Raw genomic sequence first — 22,764 nt, forward strand, 5'->3', positions numbered from 1 at the left:
CAATATAAAGATTTCATTTATGAACTGCTCAAATTAAAAATTTATTGTATCTTTCTGTATGGTTTTCAGGCTTTGTTCTTGACATGCACATAATTCTTGGTGATTTTTCATACACAGAGTACGAACTTTCAGTTTTTAAAAAGACTTACTTTTTTCAAATTATTGCACAGATTGATCATGATCAAATGATAATCCACACTGGCAGGGAATTTGATTCGGTCCAGGGTGGGCTAAAGACAGAAGCTGATCTTTAGCTGAGCCTAGAAAAGTAGTTATCTTGTTGTTAGGGCAGAAGGACACTTGTACTTCTGGATCTAAGTAGTTTAGTCATACTTTCTGAGACACCTTTAACATAAGAAATGGTAACATGATGGACCACCTCTGTATCACTAACACAACGAGAGGCAGATGATAAACTATAATTATCCATTATCTGTTGATATGATTTAGTGACAGCATCAGCAAGGAAGGTGAACTTGATGTAATTTATTTGTTGAGAAAACATTTCACGAGCAGAGAATGTGCTTGGTATATCAGTCATAATGGTGCCCTATTTTTGACATTTATGATGGTGTGAAAGAGGATGAATGTAAACACCAGTATTTCTTTCCATTCTAAAATCTAAGAAATGAAACCTATCATCTGGTTGACAAAATAACAGGAGATCTAAAAAGGCAATCCTATTGTTCTTTTCTAACTCAAGAGTGAACTGAATGCAGTGGTGAAAAGTGTTGATCTTATTGACGAACTCTTGTAAATCTATATGGGAACCATGCCAAACTGCAAACATCATCTACTTATGTGCACCATAAGGACAGTTTAGGAAAGACATTATTCAGTATCTATTGCTCAGATTGTTCAATGAAATAGTATTATGTTTAACTAACTATCTCATCTGCTTCTGATGCTATGGTACCATCTGTAATCAGTAAAGTTATTCTTCGACATTCATTCTTTCTTGTACTTGCAGCATAATGATGAAATATTTTGGGTTGCCTTTAGCGTATACAGCCAGATTCTTTTCATTTCTAACTTAGCTTTCCATACAGTGCTCATAAGTTTAATTAAATTGCACATCCATTTCACTCTCATTTTATTTCTTTTTAGAACTCTAGGAACACATTCAGATACCATATTAATCAAGTATATTTTGAAAGCTTCCCATACACTGCGGATTTCCTTACCATTTAACAACTGATACCATGGAACCAACAATACTATTCTCCTGAATTTGTCATAATTTCGAGATTTGTAGTTCATCTTGTAATCTGTCCTTACTTGAACATCCATATAGTTGGCCAATTCACAGGCTAGTTAGGCATGATCACTGTCACTGACTGTTGGCAAAAAAGTCGCATCCTTAACTAAGATACCTTCTGATGCTATCATCAAATCTAATGCTTTGTCCTCAAGTTGCTTCTTTTTCTTTCAGTATTAGAATATGGTGAGTTTGCATAATATCATCCTCATCATCAAATTCCTGATATGTACCCTCGGGGGGGGGGGGTACAGGGAAGAATTTATTATTATTATTATTAAGAGATACCCCCAGGGAGTCAGGAACTCATTGAGGGAGGCCATACTATTCGCACCAGCTGTCATACCTTTATTTGAATTCATTCACGCTACTTGCACACACAACATCCATCGGCAACCCATTCCAGTCATTCACTACTCTATGAGAAAAAAATCTAGCCCCAACTCCCCCCCCCCCTCTTGACAGCATTCATTCTCAACTTTCATGGATGCCCTCCCGTCCTTTCCCTACCCCTCATAAAATGAAAAATTCCATCTACTAAAATTCTGTATAACCCTTTCACTCTTCTTTCTCTGTTTCAAGTGTCTGCAGCATACAATTCTCAATCTGTTTTCATAATCTGTATTCCACAATCCTGATATAATTTTTGACACTCTCCTTTGCACTCTCTCCACTGTTTCAGAATCACCATGAAAACCAGGAGACTAGACCTGCATGCAATAGTCCAAGTGAGGTCATATCAAGGCTTTGTAAAGAGGCAAAATAACTTCCATATCTGTACATGTCAAGAGTTGTTTCAGCTTTGCAATTATTCTCTGAGTTATATTTACAATTTTTGCTATATGACCCTTGAACTGAAACTTCATCTCTACTGAAACTCCTAGATCCTGAGCCTCATTAGTTTCTTCAAGCATAATCCCACCAATATAATATAACATTGGATAACTAATCACACCAAAGTGCATAACTGTACATTTATTAACATTGAAATGACATCCATATTCCCATACCCACAATTCCAGCCTATTCAAATCCTTCTGCAAGTATTACATATCACCAGCTTCTGATTATCCTACCTATCTTTGCATCATCAGCAAATAGCTGTATGTCACATGTCAAATCCTTCCCAATGTCATTAATGTACAGATTGAATAACAATGGACCAAGGACTGATCCTTGAAGCAAATCACTGGTTACCTTGAATCTAGCAGATTCCCCCCCCCCCCACTTTTTGATATCTGTCAGTCAACCATCCTCTTATCCATAAATAGTTTATAATCCAATCCCATATTCTCTAATTTATGAAACAGTCTTCAATGCTGTATTCTGTCAAGAGCCTTAGCAGAATCCAAAAGTATCATGGTGTATCCATTCCCCCTCGTCTAACTCAGTGGTGCGATTATTATAGAATGTGAGCAAGTTGCTATAACATGACCTTCTGAGATTCTCTGTCAATCCATTTCCAACACTTACTCCAAGATATTGCCACCAATTGTGTAGTCTTCATCCAATCTTTGCTTTCCAAATTTTAAAACTTGTCACTTTGCAACATTGAACTGGTGATCTGAATCACTTGCTCATTTACACATTAAATATACTATCTGAAGAAAAGCCCTCACTTAACTGGATGATATTCCATCACTACATAGTCTGAAGGACAACAGTGGCATGTAAAAGGCATGTCAAAGATATTAAGGAATGATTTGAAGTAGTTAAAGAAAAATAAGCTAAATTAAGATTTATTTTTTGACATTTGACTTCTAAGCAAGTACATTTTTTATAGTTGGTTGACACCCATACAACAAATAGTACTACTAAGACATATCTGTTTCAGAAGAAAAATGCAAGGCAATAAAATAAATAGATCAGAATGGAGAGAATCACAGTTCTTTTTCTCAAGAAAACCTTCTTCCAAATCAGAGAATTAAAGATTTTCTAACTGAAGAAATTCATAGGCAGCAACAATCAATTTTGAAACGTCAAAAATGACTCTTGAACAAAATGATTTCTGACTTATCTCTAGCCCATGCAACTTATTGTAAGAATCTAACAAAAAGACCAATCCTGATAAAAGAGAACAATTTAATTTTTTTCTCTGTTTAGTGTGGTCTTTCACACATCTATCTTTAAGGCATCATCATCAAATTCCTTCCATGTACCCTCAAGGGGTGTACAGGATATGATAGTACTACATGAAAAAAATTACATCATTATTAATTTCCTATCTACAATTTTCCTTCAAATCAGCCTGTTACTTGTCAACACTCCAACATTATCAGATCTTATATTTCTATCGTCTAAAGCACTTTGTATCGTATCAATCCACCTATATCTTGGTCTTCCTCTGGGTCGTTTTGCTGCCAACCTGGCAGAGAACACTTGTTTTGCTAATCTTTCCTCGCCCATTCTGTTTAAGTGACCATACCACCTGAGATTAGCTCTGCTAACGCATTCCTGGATGCTGACAATGCCAAGTTCTTTCCTAATATCCTCGTTTTTAATATGATACTGCCATTGATGCCATCTGTTCATGCCTATAATCTTTCTCAGGACTCTCATATCTGTGGTCTCTAGTCTTTGGTCAAGTGTTTTACTTCTGACTCAGCTCTCAGATCCATAAGTTAAAACTGATTTGAACACTGTCTTGTATACAGGTAATTTAGTGTTCCGACTAATTTCTCTCTTATTCCATATGAATTTATTCAATTGACTTCCCACCATACCAGCTTTGCTGATTCTGTTGTCTATTTCTATATTTAATTTACCATCTTCACTAAAAATCGTGCCTAAATAGCTGAAATGTTTTACTTGTTCCACAGGTTCTCCATTCACAAAACAGTTGACATTTTCAATGATTCTGCCTATTTTCATTGTCTTTGTCTTTTTATTGCTGACCTTCATACCATATCTATTACAACAGCTATTCAATTTAGTCAGAGAATCTTGCAGACTTGTAGCGGATTTATTTAGAAGTATAACATCATCCGCATAAAGCAAAGAGCTGACATTAACATCTCCAATTTTGATATCATGTTTAATACCACTTTCCTTCATAATGTGATCCATATAGATAATGAATAACAGAGGGGATAATGTACATCCTTGTGTCACACCAGATTTAACATTAAACCATCTTCCTGTACTTCCTTCAATTCTAACTGCTGACTTACAACTCAAATAAAGACTAAGTATAGCTCGATATAATGCCCTATTGACACCATATAACTGCAGCATATTGAATAGCTTCTCTCTTGGCACATTGTCATATGCCTTTTCCAAATCAACAAAACTTAAATACAAATCTTTGTTATATTCCCATGCTTTCTCGAATATTTGTCATAAAGCGAAAATCTGATCCTGACAGCCTCTGTTTGGCCTGAATCCAGCTTGTTCTTCACCAAGCTTTTCTTCCACAATTCTTCTCAACCGTTTCTCAAGTATACTTGCATAGATCTTGCCAGGAACACTCAGTAGGGAAATACCTCTGTAATTCTCACATGCATTTTTATTTCCCTTTTTATATATGGGTACTATGAGAGCTCTACTCCAATTATCGGGAATTCGTCCCTCTGTCCAGGCTTTCTGAACTATGCAGTGCAGCCACTGTAAGACTCTTATACCACCATACTTCAGCATTTCTGGTCGAATATCATCTACTCCTGCTGCTTTTCCACATTTCAAGCCTTTGATGGCTTTTTCTACTTCAAGTATGGATATGTATTCCTGACTGCATGCCTGGTCAGTGTTTTTTACCACTGTGCTGTCATCACTGCTTGTTTCATTTAGCAGTTTTTCAAAGTAATTACTCCATACTTCAAGGATATCTTTTTCTCCCGTTTTCATGTCACCTTTATCATCTCTAATTCCTTTTATAGCACTCTTTCCTCCATTCTTAATCTTCTTCAACAACCTCCAGAATATTTTGCCACCTTCTTGATATTTATTTTCTATATTCTTGCCAAAGTCCTCCCATGACTTTTGTTTAGCTAGTTTTACACAGTGTTTAGCATTCTTGCATTTGTCTCTGTATTCTCTAAGAGCACAAGCTGACTTATTTGACAGGAACTTTTGATATGCTTTCTTCTTTTCCTTCACTGCCTCTTTAACTTCCTGTGTCCACCAGGGAGTTCTGATTTTTTTATCCTTGCAGACAACCTCACCACATGCTTCTCTGGCAGAATCAATCAATGTTTTCTTCAGAGTTTGCCACTGAATCTCCAAGGTTTGATTCCTGTTCTCAAACTCTTTCATTTTTTCTTCAATAATCTTTGTGTATTTTAGTCTACAGCTCACACCTGAGAGCTGCTCAACTTTTATTCGCTTTAAAACTTTCTTACATGTTATTCTTTTCAATATGAAATTCAATTTTATCCTGCTCAAGACTAAATAGTGATCACTTCCAATTTTAAATCCTCTGTACACTCTGGTGTCCTGCACCAGGGAGAAAACATCAATATCAACAATAACATAGTCAATGAGACTTTTCTTATTCCTAGCCTCTTCTCTCCATGTGAATTTGTGCACATTTTTATGTTGGAACATGGTGTTAGTAATAACCAGTCCATGTCCTGAGCAGAAATCCAACAGATATTTGCCATTATTATTAGCTTTGCTCTTTTCTCCAAATTTTCCCAAAACATTTTTATATGTCTCACAATCATTTCCTACTCTGCTATTTAGATCCCCAACAAGGACCAATTTTTCATTGTGTCAGTTGCTTTTTCTAAAGCCTCAAAAAATTCCTCCACTTCTACCTTAGTAGAACCTTTTGTGGGACCATAGGCACAAATAAGTCTTATTGTCCAGTTCCCCATTCTCATATTTGCCCACATTACTCTACTTGAGACTGACTGCCATTCAATAAGATTAGCCTCGTATTTTGTGTTGAATACTATAGCTACTCCTTCTTTTCCTTGATTGTCATTGCCTGAATATAACATTTTGTATTTATTGCTCAGAAAGATCTCACCAGTTTTGGTCTTTTTTGTTTCAGTCACCCCTATTATGTCGATCTGGTACTTATCTAATTCCTCAGCTAGCTCCATTTCTTTGCCATTCAGGCTTCTTACGTTGATAGTACCGATCTTTAACTCTGGTGATGTTGAGTTGGAGTTTATTTTCAGATTTGTTCCAGTAGCTGACTTTTCGCTGTTCGCCCTGGTTCCCTGGCGAAAACAACGGGGGCCTTGTTTAACCTGGCGACGCCCCAGCCGGCATGAAATTTTGTCATGCTGTACCATCTTTCTATATTTTGGTTTAACCAATAGGAATACAATTTGGTCGGCTAAATCCCAAATTGCCAGCCCATCCTCGTCCGTTCAGTATCCAAGTAGATATCCAACAGGGTGCACAACGAGAAGGTGAGGATTGGACATTAGGTCAGAAGCCCTGGTCGGTTCTCCGCATTCCTTTAAAGGCTATGTGGAGGTCTCCTCTCAGTTATACAGCTTTGACCCTTAAGCACCCCTTTTTTTTTAAGGCATCATTACATTTCACCTTTAAAGCACCCCTTTAAGGCATCATTACATTTCAATCCAGAATACAGTCACTTTATGTATGCTATAAGCATACATAAAGTGTCTTCCAGAGGATTATGCATCATTATCACTAACAGTTGAGACTACCATGAACAATAGCTTTCCAGTCAACAGTCAAGTTATTTAAATTTCTGCAAAAGTTCAGACCACTTATATTCTTGATGTTTTCTTTCCACTTCATTCTAGGTTTTCCTGGGAAATATTGTAGTGTAATCATCCTCTGATCTCCTTGATTGGTTTTCTTTTCAGTCCATAATATGTCATTTATTTCATCAAACACTTGTTTTCAAAGCCTGCCAATCTTCAATAACTGCTGTCACTGTCACTAACTATTTCATATAGCAATATTTCAAATTAAATACTCCAGGTATACAGAACACTAATTACTATTGGTGGAACCGTACTCCAGGAGATTGATGAGGCCAGGGATTTGGGAGTGTTGGTGGATAGGGAATTGAAGTTTAGGGGGCACATTGCAAAAGTGACTAAAACAGGTCACCAAATCACTTGGCTTCTGAAAAATACTTTAACATGCAGAGACAAACAAGTTGTTGTTCCTCTGTATCGAGCCTTGATAAGACCCCATCTGGACTACTGTGCCCAGTTATGGGGGCACCAGGGTTTCTTCGTGATGGGGAGGAAGTGGAGAGGATCCAGAGACGAGTGACCAACATGATAGCAGGTCTGTGGAATGAACCTTATGAGAATAGGTTGAAGATTTGTGAGTTGCAGAAATTGGTCAATAGGCGAAGGAGGTGTGATATGATTGAGACATTCAAATTACTGAAGGGTTTCTATAAGATTGATCCAGAAGATAGTTTTGAAAATATGACTGGTGGTGGGAGGACTAGGGGCCATGAATGGAAGCTGGGCAAGTTGACAAGGGTGTTAGAGCTAGGTTTTTTACTTGGAGAGTAGTGAATGAGTGGAATAAGCTTCCAGAGTCTGTTGTGGGCACTACGACCGTGAATGAGTTCAAGGCAAGGTATGATAGATACTGTGTGAATGTCGAATAGTTGTTCTTGACATGATGTTAGGGCCTCACTCGATGAGTCTGTCGACTCCTTGGAGTTGCCCGGAACAATAATAATAATACCTTTATCCTTGACTGGTGATTATAACAAGATGAGGAGACAGCCTAGAACTATAGCATGGAGTGAGGAGTTGAGCGGTAAGGGAATAAATACTGCTTGGGAACTGACAAAGAAATACATAACAGCATCAGTGTGTGAATGTATTCCGAAGGCCGAAAGGCTTAATAAGGTAGGTGTGAAATGGATGAATGAGGAGCTTAATCATGAAATCTAGAGGAAAGTACTTTGGAGGCAGTACAAGATGAATAATGGTAATAATCAGTTTGATGAAGAGTATAAAGAACAAGTCAGGAGAGTGACTCAGTAACGAAAATAAAAGTGCAGTAATAAAAGGCAGAAATTGGCAAATCAGCCAAAGAAAAACCCCAGAGAGGTTTTTTAGATATGTGGTAAGTAGAAGGGAGAATGAACATGATAAGATGATGTCATCATCATCATGCATATCAAGGATTTAGGTCTAGCGTGGGGTTTAGAAGTCATCGTTGAATCTTTTAAGAGGACGTCCTGGTTTTCTTTTTCCTAATGGCTTGTACTTTAAGGCTTGTGTTGGTAATCTTTCTATTTTCATTCTTTGAACATGTTCCATCCATTTATGTTTAGATTTTTAAATTTTTTTTATTACTGATTCTTGGTTTAATTCTTTCATAATTTCTTCATTTCTTTTGTGATCAAATAGAGTTTATTTTGCAGTTTTTCTCATAAACTTCATTTCTGCTGTTATTAATCTTCATTTGTCTTTTTGTTTTATTGTCCAGATTTCACTTCCATACAATAAGACTGGTAGGGCTAATGTATTGTATACTTTTATTCTGGTTTGTTTTTGAACTAGGTTTGGTTTAAATATAGAGTTAATTACACCTGTTATTTTTAAATATTTTGCAATTTTTAGGTTTATATCTTTTTCATTTTCATATGTAATCATATATCCTAGGTAGCTAAATGAATTCACTTCTAAGATTTTGTTATCTATTACTATTTTAGTTCTTACTGGATCTTGTCCTTTAAAGGCTATAGTTTTTGATTTTTCTGTTCATATTATCATACCATAATCTTTGGCTATGTCATTTAGATCTAAAATAGCTTTCTGTAAGTAATCTTCAGAATTTGTAATTATTATTTGGTCGTTGGCAAAAGGAGAATGTTTAAGTTTACTGTAGGAGAATGTTCAATACCTTGATGTAAATTTTTAATCCATTTTATTATTATTTCATTTAGATAAATATTAAAAAGGGTTGCTGAGAGGGGACATCCCTGTCGTACTCCTTGGTTTATCTCTCTCGTATATTATAGCTCACGATTTAATCTTATTTGTATTTGATTATTTTCATATATACTTATGATAGCTTTTAGGATATTATTTGGTATTTCTCCTTCTTTTAATATATTAAATAAAATGCTTCTTTTAACTTTGTCAAATGCTTTTTCAAAGTCAATAAATGCAATATTAAATGTTTGTCAGTTGTCTTTTTTAAAATATTTATCTGTCCACAATTCTGTGTAAAAATTTAGAAATTCTTCTAATTTCAATTCAGTGTTTAATTTTATGTTTTCTTTAGTATCTGCATTTAGGTGTTTCAAAATCTTATATATACATTGGGTCTTATTTTATATAAATCATGTTATAAACTAGAAATGAATTTGTTCCATGATTCTCTGTCTTTTTCTGACTTCTCTTTTAGCTATGGCTCTTATTCTTGTATATTCTATTTCATTTTCTAACCTTTTACTGCTTAACCATTTATGATAGGCTTCTTTTTTCATTTTGATTATTTCTTTGGTTGTGTCATGCCATATCTTCAGTTTTTTTCTTTTATTGAATTTTTTGGTCTTTCCTAAGCTTTCATTTGCTGCTGCATTTAGTATTGTTTTTATATTAAGCCATTCTATTTCTATTTCTTCATTTTGTTTTATTTTATCTAGATATTGGTTAATTCTTTGTTCATATAGCCATTGTATATTTGTGTCATTGAATAGTCTAGTTTTGTAAAACGCTTTAAATTTTCTTTTTGTTCTTGTTACTTGTAGACATTTAGGTGGTAATCTTAATTTTATTTTAACAAGGATGTGGTCACCACTTATTTCATATCCTCTGTGAATTCTAACAGCTAACGAAAACTTTTTTGTCTTTTCATTTAGTATAAAATAATCTAATATTGATTTCCATCCTCTTGCTGCCCAAGTATGTTTATGTATGTCTTTATGTTTATAGAAAGAATTCATTATTTTTATGTTTTTATAAACTAGAAAGTCAATCAATTTTTTACCATTAATGTTTAGAATATGTTTTCCATATATTCCTGTTATTATTAATTTTTGCTTTTCCAATTCTTGCATTTAAGTCTCCTGCTAAAATTACATAATCATTTTTATTTATTTTATTATAAATATTTTGTAGCTGATTATAAAATTCAATATTATCCTATTCTCTTTCTTCTTCTTCTGGGGCATATAAGCCAATTATTGTTAAATAACCTCTATCTATTTTTATTCTAGCTTCTATTATTCTTTCATTCCATAATTTATAATGTTTTAACTATGTTTTGAAAAGGAGTTATGAATCCGAATCATAACTCCTGCTTGTGCTCTTTGGTCTCTGTCAACTCCACTGTATATCACATTAAAATTTTCGATTCTCATGGTTCCTTTTAATTTCTTTTTTGTTTCAGTGATTACTGCTATTTTAAATTTTCTTTCATTTAATATTTGGTCTAATTCTATTTTTTTATATGCTATTCCTCTTACATTCCAGTTTGCTATATGTATTATATTTTGTCGTTCCCATTTTTGTTTTACCTTTTCCATTCCAGGGTCGTTTTCCATAGATTTATTCCGATTACCCTTTTCTGTCAGCTTAAAAGTAGAATTATGTTCTCCATGTCAGGTGACTAGCCTGGCGATGGATAGTTCAGTGGTAGGGCTGCTACCTTAAGGCTTCTGAACCAGCCTTCTTCCAAATTTAAACCCATAGGAAGAATAGGGTATATTGAACGGGAAAGAGTAGATTATAGTAGAATAGAGTAGAATTATAGTAAAGGTTTATAGAGGGGACATGGTTATAAGGCCAGAAATGGAAAGACCCCCATGGTCCTTGAGTACTCTAATAACATGAGAGTCATAAAATAAGAAGAGTTGGCTGATAAGGCCTTATAGGAAAGATTAAAGTGAGTGGATCTCTCTCAAAGTAGAAGAAGTGGATAGATCCAGCTAGGGGACCACGGGGGTGCCACTTCCCTTACAATCAAGATGATTGCCCCTTATGGCCCTGTTGGTCCACGAGTCCTTATTCAGTATATTCGAACCACCCACCATGTATATACACACATACATACATGGTGGGCTACCCTATCTGCCACCCAGGGGACGTGCTCTCACAGAGCTAGAGAGCGCAAAGGTAAGATGATGTTAACAGATGAAAATGGTAATTGATTAATAAGACATTGTTGATGTATTAAGTGATCAATTTATAAAGATTTTTCATCCTAATCAGGGTGGAATCATGAAGAACTTAAGTGAAGAGGACATAAAAGAGGATGGCTTAATTGTGAGTTAGCAGGAGGTATTTGAGGAAATAAATAACCTCTATGTCAATAAGGCAATAGGAATTGATGACATATTGCCACGCAACTTAAGGGAATGTTCCAGGGAATTGGCAGTAACATTGGCATGCTTGTTTAATAAGAGTCTTACAACAGCACAGGTTCCAAAGGAATGGAAGGAGGGTAAATTTGTTTCACTGCGTGAAGGTGGTGATGTTTGTAGCTTCAAATTATAAGGCAATTGTATATCTGGAACTGTGGTGAAGATACAGGAGAGATTGGTGAGAGGATACAGAAATGCATTGATAACAGCAGTCTTCTCTGTGGTTATCAGCATTTGTTAAAGGGAGGTCATGTTTTACTAAATTATGTACTATAACAAGGTGATAAATACCTTGGACAAGACAGATGCATACACAATGATGTACTTAGATTTTGCAAAGGCTTTTGATAGATTGCCAACTTGACAAGATCTTAAATAAATTGTAACAGATGGGATTGGATAACAGACTTCTGAGTTGGATCAGTGACTGGCTGTCAAATAGGTATCAGAAAGTTGTGTATGTGGGGGTGTGGTATCCCGAAAGAGAAAAGTCACTAGTGGTGTGCCACTAGTGATTTTTTTGGGACCATTGCTGTTCAATTTGTATGTTAATGATATTGGGATGAGTTTGACTAGTGATATGCAGCTGTTTGCAGATTAATCAAAATTGGGGAGAGCAATCAGGGTCAAACGAATATTATGGCCTTACAAGAGGACCTGAATAGATTGCATGAATGGGCAGGTAAGTGGAACTGTCAGTTCAGTGTTGCAGAGATTTGGTAAGCAACAATAGGATGCAAAGTATAGACTTGGTGGGGGAAAACTTTAAAACAAGTAGAGGAAATGAGAGATATAGGAGTGATGGTGGACATGGACTTGGAATTCAGGGGCCACATTGCACAAGTTGTGAAGATATCACATCGGATAATGGCAATGAAGCAGAGGATCCTAACATACAAAAATAGAGAGGTTATGATGCCATTGTATAAGGCCTTGATCAGGCCTCATATGGATTATTGCACAGATTTGGTCGCCTGGTTTTCATGACGACAAGGATATGTTGGAAAGGGTCCAGAGAAGATCACAAAGTTGGTCAGTGGTCTTTGGAATGGGGAGTATGAGGACATATTGAGAGAATGTAAGTTGCAGAGCTTAGAAAATAGAAGGAAAAGGGGATATGATTGAGACATAAGCTAGTCAGGGGTTGTTATTGGATTGACATGGAAGAGATTTTTCATAGAATGGGAGAAGGGGATGCAGAACAAGAGACCATCACTGGAAATTGTATAAGGAAGGTGTGAGCAGTAGGTTCTTTGCATGGAGAGTGGTTGGTGAGTGGAATGGATTGACTGAGGGTGTTGTGGGTGTAGACACATTGAATCAGTTTAAAGCATGGTTAGATGAGCATTGTGTGCAATAGTATGTACCTCCCATGATGAGTCTCTGACTCCATGGAGGGCAAATGTTAATAATAATAATGATGATAACACCACCTGCTCAGACCGAATAACAGAAATCATCCTCACAGGAATAAAGGCTTTTATCCTTCATGGTCCAGGCCTTGGTTCTCAAAAGAAGTGTGCCGATGCTGTAAAAGAAAAAACACCTCTGCTTACCATGAATGGCTCAAGACCAAAACTCCAGATGCCGACTCTGCCTACACTGCAGCTCGCAAAGTTGTAAAAGAATCATCACCAAGTTCAAGCCAGACTTTGAAAGGACCAAATGCTGTAAACTCATCTCCTACCTAAATGGTAATCGCCTCTTCTGGTCCCTTGCCATGGCCATTGGGTGCAACTTCTGTCCACCCAGGTTTTCACTACTCTCACATCCAGATGGTACTCTAGTTTCTTTAACTAAAGACAAGACCAACTTACTGGCATCACTCTTCTCTTCCAATTCCCAAATTGATGATTTGGGCAAAGTTCCCTGCACTCCACCAAGAATGGCCCCTTCACTCTTCCCATAGTCCTCCAACATAAAGGAATCCAAAGAATCCTTAATAACCTGAATGCAAACAAGGCATCTGGTCCTGATGGTATCCCACTTAAAAAATTAAAAAATTGTGCCCTAGAACTAACGCCTATTCTGTATCTCCTGTTCAGTCTATCCTATTCAACTGGCATCTATCCTACAACATGGAAACAAGTCTACATCCAGCCCTTCCCAAAGAAAGGTGATTAAAGTCAACCAACGAGCTACCATCCAATTGCTCTCACTTCTGTTCTCTCTAAAATTATGAAGAATGTCATCAATGACCAACTTTTGAACCACCTACCAGAGACATACCAACTAATCAGTGACTAGCAGTGTGGATTTCACTTCTTGTGATCTACTGCTGATCTTCTTGCTTTCACCACCCACCTCTGGATTGAGGCCATAGAGAAATTTGGAGAAACTCACATGGTTGATTTCGACATTTTAAAGGAATATGATCGAGTTTGGCACAGTGGCCTACTTAACAAACTGCCATCCTGTTCTCTTTCTTCCTCACTCTGCAAGTGGATCACCATCTTTCTCACTGATTGTTCACTATGTGTCATGGCGGATGGTTTCCTCTGCTCAGATTTCCCCACTAATGCAGGAGTATCCCAAGGTTCTGTTCTTTCGCCCACTCTCTCCCTTTTGTATATAAATGATCTGCTCTCATAGACTTCTAATCTTATCCATAACTTTGCTGATGTCAGTACATTCCATTCCTCATTTTCATTCGACAAACCTTTTAGTGCTCAAGTATTAGAATCCTCAAGATCTACCATGACCAGTGACCTCAACTCACATCTCCTAGCTGTATCTTTGTGGGACAAGGACAACCTTGTAAACTTCAGTGCCACCAAAACTCAGTTCTGTCTGATCTCTCTTAAGAAAGATCTCTCATCCCCTCCCCCTTACCTCTAGTAATATTGAGTTATCCAAACACAATCAGATTTCTCTTCTTGGGCTGACCTGCACCTCTGATCTTTCCTGGCACCACCACATTTCAACTATAGCTTCTGCAGCCGCCAAAAAACTTGGTGTACTTTTTTGCATAAGACATTGCGCCATACCTTCCCAGGTGCTAACTCTATATAAAGCCCAAATTCACCCAGCCATGGAATATTGATACCATATTTGATGTGGTACACCAAGATTCTCTCTAAGTTTGCACAGTTCTATCCAGAAGAGGGTTGTTCAGCTAATTAATGATCCTTCTCTTACAAGACGTTCAGTTTCTGCCTTGTGCTTCTACAGATACTTTCATGAACAGTGCTCTGCTGAATTGGCCACTATTATTCCTCCACTCTTCTCCAAAATCATTAAAACAAGAGCCACTGCTAACCAACACCCTTTTACAGTCCATATTGAACCTCACCCAACCAACTTCACTGCCTCCTCTTTCATTCCATCTACTTCTGTCCTTTGGAGCAGCCTCTCCCACTCTGCCTTTCCCAAAGATTACAACCCTCAGCTGTTCAAGCAAAATGTGAACAGACTCCTCCTTTCTTCTATTCCTCTTTCCCACACACAGAACTAATGTGGTATAGGTCCTGTGGCCTTTCATGTGTGGATCAGATATATATAATAATTTAAAAAAAAGCAAAATACTTTTGGAGCCCATGCTTCTTCAGTCACTGGAAACTTATCCCAGTTGATATTCATAGTCTTAGTCATCTAGTAAAGATTAAAGGAATCTCTGACTCAGAATTATGTGCTACAAAGCTTGTAGCACCCTTCAAGCCACATTTGCTGCCTACTATATTTGAATTATTTTAATTTCACCAAGCTCAGATTATTTTTTAAGGAAAGGAAAAAATACAACCACATGGAACTCTCGTAGGCTCTCCTCTTCACTCAAAACAATTTCTGCATGGAATTTATAAAAAAAAAAAAAAACATGTATTTAACACTGCTGTACACAAACGAACAGTATGGTAATGTTGTGTGGGCAGTGTGTTCACTATTTGGTCTCATGACCTATACATATTAGAAACACATTTAGCACATTTTAAACAGGCATCATCAAAAAATTCTCTTAACCATAGGAAAAAAAACTAGCAAAGAATGTGTTTCCTTCCTAGACACACTGGTTACATGATTACATAATGATTCATTATCATTTTCTATAAATTGAAGATGCCAAGAAATTATATTCTTTGCTTCATCCTTTATTCCTTTATCCAAATGTAAGCCATCAAAGTTTGCACATAAAGTAACTTTATACCTGGACTGTTCGTATATAGAGGCTAATGATTTTGCATCAATTGCCTCACTTTCCCATAATGCAACACATAGTAGCCTGTGAAGTTATTTCATGTGCAAACTTTGTTTGCTTACCCTTGGATAAAGGATGAAACTAAAAATAAAATTTCTTGGCATCTCACTTTATAGTATAACCAAGTGATAAAACTTTCAACATCTATCTGTAATCCAGAGTATTCTAGTAATAAAGTATGCCATCTTTTGAATACAATCAAGTAAAAGAAGGAGTAGCCATAGTATTCAACACTAAATACAAGACTAATCTTCTTGAATGGCAGGCAGTCTCAAGTAGAGTGATGTGGGAAAATATCAGAATGGGGAACTGGGCAATGAGACTTATTTGTGCCTATGGTCCAACAGAAGGTTCTACTAAGGTAGAAGTGGAGGAATTTTTTGAAGCTTTATAGAAAGCACTGACACAATGAAAAATGAAAAGTTGGTCCTTGTTGGGGATCTAAATAGCAGAGTAGGAAATGATTGTGAGACATACAAAAATATTTTGGGAAAATTTGGAGAAAAGAGCAAAGCTAATAATAATGGCAAATTCTTGTTAGATTTCTGCTCAGGACATGGACTGGTTATTACTAACACAATGTTCCAACATAAAAAATGTGCACAAATTCACATGCAAAGAAGAGGCAAGGGATAAAAAAGTCTCATTGACTATGTTATTGTTCATAGTGAAATTTTCTCCCTGGAGCAGGACGCTAGAGAGAGTACAGAGGATTTAAAATTGGAAGTGATCACTATTTACTCTTGAGCAGGATAAAATTGAATTTCATATTGAAAAGAAGAACATGTAAGTTTTGAAGCGAATAAAAGTTGAGAAGCTCTCAAATGTGAACTGTGGACTATGGACTGTGGATTAAAATACACAAAGATTATTGAAGAAAAAATGAAAGAGTTTCAGAACAGGAACCAAACCTTGGAGATTTAGTGGCAAATCCTGAAGAAAAACGTTGATCAATTCAGCCAAAGAGGCATGTGCTGAGGTTGTCTGCAAGGATGATAGAAAAATCAGAACTCCATTGTGGACACAGGAAGTTAAAGAGGCAGCGAAGGAAAAGAAGAAATCATATCAAAAGTTCCAGGAAAATAAGTCAGCTTGTGCTCTTAGAGAATACAGAGACAAATATAAGAAATCTAAACACTATGTAAAACTAGCTAAACAAGTAATGAGAAGACTTTGGTAATAACATAGAAAATAAATATCAAGAAGGTGGCCAGATATTCTGGAGGTTGTTGAAAAAGCTCAGAAATGGAGAAAAAGTGCTGTAAAAGGAATTAGAGAGATAAATGTGACATAAAAACTGGAGAAAACAATATGCTTGAATTATGGAGTAATTACTTTGAAAAATTGCTAAATGAAACAAGCAATAGTAGGTAGCACAGTGGTAAAAAGCACTCAACAGTCAGGAATACATACCCATACTTGAAGTAGAAAAAGCCATTAAAAGCCTGAAATGTGTAAAGGCAACTGGAGCAGATGACATTTGACCAAAAATGCTCAAGTATGGAGGTATAAAAGTCTTACAGTGGCTGCACTGCATAGTTCAGAGGGCTTGAACAGAGGGGCGGATGATTGGAGTAGAGCTCTCTTAGTATCCTTATCAAAACAGGGGAAATGAAACTGAATGTGAAAATTACAGATGTATTTCTCTTCTGAGTGTTCCTGTCAAGATTTATGCAAGTATACTTGAGAAACGATTGAGAAGGATTGTGGAAGAAAAGCTTGGTGAAGAACCAGCTGGATTCAGGCCAAATAGAGGCTGCCAGGATCAGATCTTCACTTGATAAATAGTTGAGAAATCATGGGAATATAACAAAGATATGTATTTAAGTTTTGTAGATGGCATATGACAAGGTGCCAAGAGAGAAGCTATTCCAAACGCTACAGTTATATGGTGTCAATAGAACATTATGTCAAGCAGTACTTTATCTTTATTTGAGTTGTAAGCTAGCAGTTTGAATTGAAGTAAGTACAGGAAGATGGTTTAATGTTAAATCTAGTGTTAGACAAGGATGTATATTAACCCCTCTGTTATTCGTTATCTATATGAATCACAATATGAAGGAAATTGGTATTAAATCTGATATCAAAATTAGAAATGTTAATGTCAGCTCTTTGCTTTATGCTTACGATGTTATACTTCTAAATAAATCCGCTACAAGTCTACAAAATTCCCTGACTAAATTGAATAAATATTGTAATAGATATGGCATGTGAAGGTCAGCAATAACAAGACAAAGGCAATGAAAATAGGCAGAAGCATTGAAAATATCAACTACATTGTGAATGGAGAACCTATAGAACAAGTGAAAAATTTCTACTACTTAGGCACGATTTTTAGCGAAGATGGTAAATTAAATATGGAAATAGACAATAGAATCAGCAAAGCTGGTATGGTGGGAAGTCAAATGAATAAATTTATATGGAATAAGAGAGAAATTAGTCGGAATACTAAATTAGCTGTATACAAGACAGTGTTCAAACCAGTTTTAACTTATGGATCTGAGAGCTGGGCTAGAAGTAAAACACTTGACCAAAGTCAAGAGACCGCAGATATGAAAATCCTGAGAATGATTAGGGGCATGAGCAGATGGCATCAATGGCAATATCATATTAAAAACGAGGTTATTAGGAAAGAACTTCATATTGTCAGCATCCAGGAATGTGTTAGCAGAGCTAATCTCAGGTGGCATGGTCACTTGAACAGAATGGGCAAGGAAAGATTAGCAAAACAAGTGTTCTCAGCCAGGTTGGCAGGAAAAAGACCCAGAGGAAGACCAGGATATAGATGTATTGAATATGGTAAAAAGTGCATTAGATGATAGAAATATAAGATCTGATAATATTGGAGTCTTGACAGGTAACAGACTGATTTGGGGGGAAAATTGTAGATAGGAAGTTAGTAATGATGTAAAATTTTCATGTTGTACTGTCATGTCCTATAACCCCCCCTTGAGGGTACATTGCAGGAATTTGATAATGATGAACTTTTGACTACTTGTATATGGAAGTTTGACTTCTACATTACTTCAGCCATGGGTATTACTTCTGGGTCTAGGTAGTGGTCATTTCTGTAATGCATAGCATTATACTTATCCGTAAGGATATGTGCATTGCATTCTGTGATACTAAGGCAGTTAATGTGAAGTTATTAGCCTTTATATACAAGCAGCCCAATCATGAAGTTACTTCACACTCAAACTTTGTTTGCTTACTCTTGGATATAGGATGAAACCAAGAATGTTATTTCTTGGCATCTCCAATTTATAATATAACTGAGTAAAAATACTTTTAACATTATCGTTTTCTCTTCAAGTTATTTCCAGTATGTATCTGTTACATATACAGAAAAGTACTTAAGTGTGCAAGTTATGTCAACAAGCATGGTATCTTCAGGTCACTTATAAACTCTGAGTATTTTTTAAAAATGCAGCAATTGCCACAGAACTCAATTATCTTGGAAACACAGTTTTAGCTGTTGACTACGAAATATTACATGCTGTTATCCATCCTACATGTCACATACACACACAAGATAACAAATCCATTCCCATCTCATATTTCCATATTACACCAGAAAAGATAGATAAAGTTCTTAAATCTTCAAGCCACTTCCAAAACTTGCATCTTACTAGCAACTGCCATTTAGTAATGATCATCCTCATCATGAGCTGTGGAAATTTCTTTGTGCTTGCAGTTTGCTTACCTTGCACAGTCTGGTAGATCTTCTAACATCTGCATTGAAGAACATAACTATATTTATGATCATCTGTGTAGCAAGTCAGATGGTCAGGCCATTCTCTGGATACTTGTTCACACTGAATTAAATGGAAGAAGGCAGCTATGATACACATAAGCTGCTATACGTCTGTGAGACTATTTTTAAAATCAACAATAGCAATGAAACTTCCCATTAAGTATAACTGTAACAGATTGTCTAAAATCTAGGAGAAGGTCATTCTGAGACCACATATAGTTTGATGTTTCCTGGATATTAGACAAACTGATACAGTCATACTTAGTGGAAGGTTTCTTAGCTGTTGCTTATTTAAAAATAGTCTCTGAGATCTATCGTAGCTTCTGTACGGCACAGCTGCCTTCTTCCTTTTTTTTATTTCATTTTTTTATCCCTTGATAGGACATTAATTCCTTTTCAGTTATAGTTTGAATTTTATTTTTCTGCATTAATTGTGATTGTGATGTGATTGTCTGTGGAACTACTAGTGGTGGTGGCGGGTGGTAGATGCCGTTGGTGTAGTTGTGGAGTAGGTGTCCTCCCTCGATGAGTCTTTGGACTCCCTGGAGGTGTCGCATTGTTTATTTTATTCTGTAATAACATTTTATTTATCATCTTACAGAGCATATATATATATATATATATTTTTTTTTACAGTGAATTTCATACAAATTTTTCCGTTTGTTGTATTCTAAAATGCGTTAATGATAGTTACTATTGATGGTAATTTATAGTTTGCAATTGAATAAAGTTTCATTTTTTAACAGCATTTGTAGTATAACAGTAAGTTATATATATTTTATAATTTTTGCTTTTTAATGTTTTTAACTGCTATAAGTACTGCACTTCAATGTAATAAATAATTCTTTTTTTGTTGTTGATCTCAGTTGAGATGTAATGTCTCTGCTTGCATCCTCGAAGCTTTTTAATGAGCTTATCTGAGGATGACACTGGTTAGATATATGTATTTTTTTTTTTTTTATTATTGATTTGATTGCTGTGTTAGAAGTAGGCTGATGTTTGGGAGGTCAAATGAATGATCTGAAAGGTCTGATCAAAGTGAAATTGCTGGTATGTTCTGGTGTTATTGCATCTGTCTTGGTGGTTCAGATTCATTTTTATTGTGGTCTTCTTTTTGACCTAATTAGGAGACTTGTTTTTTTTTTGTTTTTTTTCACTGTGGCAGCCTTTCTGTCTTCTTAGCTTTTAATTTGTATCGGTTTTGAAGTTTGTGACTTCCTCAAGAATATCTTGGCATCTCTGATCCACAAAAATTGGTAATTTTTTTCTGTTTTTGCTTTTTTTGCGTGGTACAACAGATTCTGGTTGAATGGTGTTAAATCTTCGGATAGGAAGATTGGTGTGTTGTCTTGCAATGCGTTCAAGTCCTTGGCAAATGGTTTTTTTCTGTCTGCTGGCTTTTATGAGATTGTCTCTTGTGGACCTGCTTGTAAGATGAATTATGACTGGTGCAGGTCATGGCAAGCCTTGTTTTTTGCTCTTCCTAGGAATCCGATTTACAGTCTGAATGTCGTTAAGCTGTAGAGGGATGCCAATTGCTTAGCCTAATTTTAAAACTACGTCTGAGGTTTTCTGTAGGTGCAGTTTCAGGAAGGCCGTTTATGATAAGATCTTCTTTATGTTGTTGCTGATTTAAACGTTCGTGTTGTTGTTTTAGAGAATGAAGTTCTTGACAGAGTTCGGATGTTTCTTTCATCAAATTGTGTTGCCTGTCATTTAGTGCATTAATGCCGATTTTGATGTCTTTTAGTTTGCAACACTTCTATCACTGCTAAATTATTATATTTGACCAAATCTTCATATTCACTAGATTTTTTTTTGTTATTTGTTCGTTCTGTTTGTCGAAGAGTTCTTGCACAAGATCTACTAAGCTGGCTTTTATAGTCTCTAGACCGTTTTCTATTAGTATATTTAAAGAGTTGAAATTATAGGACTCACCTGCATTTTTTTTTTGTCTTTTCAGTTCGTCATCTGATTTTGCTTCTGGTATAATCGGCTGCGTTAGGTGGCTGCCTTAGGTGTGTTTCTTTGTTCCTCCTGGAGATTACACACTGCCATTCCTCGCGTGCTGCATTGGTTTTACGTTGCCAGGTTGTTTCTGAAAAGCCAGCACATTTTAAGTGTGGAATCCTATTGCATTTCTTACAGGTTATTTGATTTTCATCGGATGATAAATCCTCCAGGCATTTGATACACTTCATAACTCACCTTTTTTCCCTTGAACAATTGTGGCGTGATTGTAAAGATGGCGACATCCTTTGTTCTTTGCTCGTTGTTGACCACGGTCCTCTCTGTTCACTTTTCAACACTTCAAAATTTGGTTTCTTCTTAGCCGATTTTGGTGAATTTTATATCACTGTCTTCTTCATGACTGATAGAGTTACTTGGGAACACTTTCAAATTAAAAACAGGAGTTGGAACCACTTTAAAACTATAAAAAACCATGGCAGCGATATTACCATGCGCCTGTTCGTATGCTTACACAGCACCCTCTAATAATAATAATAATAATAATTGCTGGCCAAGTGGCAGGGTTCGAATCCTGCTGTGGGCTTGGATGTTTATGATTGTCTGTGAAAATACTAGTGGTAGGCAGTAGATGGCTTTGGTGTAGTTAGTGGAGATAGAATTATAGAGTAGATGCCCTCCCTTGATCAGGCATTGGACTCCCTGGAGGTGTCACGTAATAATAATAATAAAAATAATAATAATTACATTATTGCATCAACAATTATTGCTATTTGTCTTACCACAGTTGTCATTTGTTTTCTGCTGATTCTGGTTTAGAATATTTTTTTATTCCAAATAAATAAAATATTTATTAAATTAATAAAATATTTTATTGAGTAATTTTGTTATTTTGTGTGTTTATATCATAAGCACAATTATGAATAACCATCCAAACCTAAGGCTGTCATCACATTTCTGGTAAAAAGTGATCACTTCAGTTTAAGGAATTGTAATGCTTGTATCATATAGTCTTTATAATGTTACTGTAACTTAAAAAATTATTTTTTTGAGTGTTTCATTTTGATCATCTGCAACAAACATTTTATTAATATAAATTCTATAATTCAACTTTAATGATAGTATTATATATTTTCACCCCCATGATGATATGTTGTCATCTTTGTAGATATATGAGGGTGGTCTGAAAAGTTATCGGCCTTGACCATAGATGGCAACATTATCGGCACGATTTTTTTTTTCTAATTTGGTACATCTGTCATAAGCATCCATGTGAAATTGAAAGTCATTCTATCAAGTACAATAAAACCTCGATATAACGG

At 35.9% G+C, this 22,764-nt stretch overlaps 1 protein-coding gene across 2 annotated transcripts in view; it reads left to right on the forward strand.

The window, feature by feature from the left end:
* LOC150094045 (uncharacterized) overlaps positions 1-22,764 on the forward strand; it is a 1,005,660-nt gene that overhangs the window by 867,987 nt on the left and 114,909 nt on the right. The window lies entirely within an intron of this gene.

The sequence above is a fragment of the Typopeltis vanoorti genome, chromosome 23 (assembly GCF_054136105.1).
Source record: "Typopeltis vanoorti isolate ZY-2024b chromosome 23, IOZ_Tvanoo_1.0, whole genome shotgun sequence".
Classification (NCBI taxonomy): Eukaryota; Metazoa; Arthropoda; class Arachnida; order Uropygi; family Thelyphonidae; genus Typopeltis; species Typopeltis vanoorti.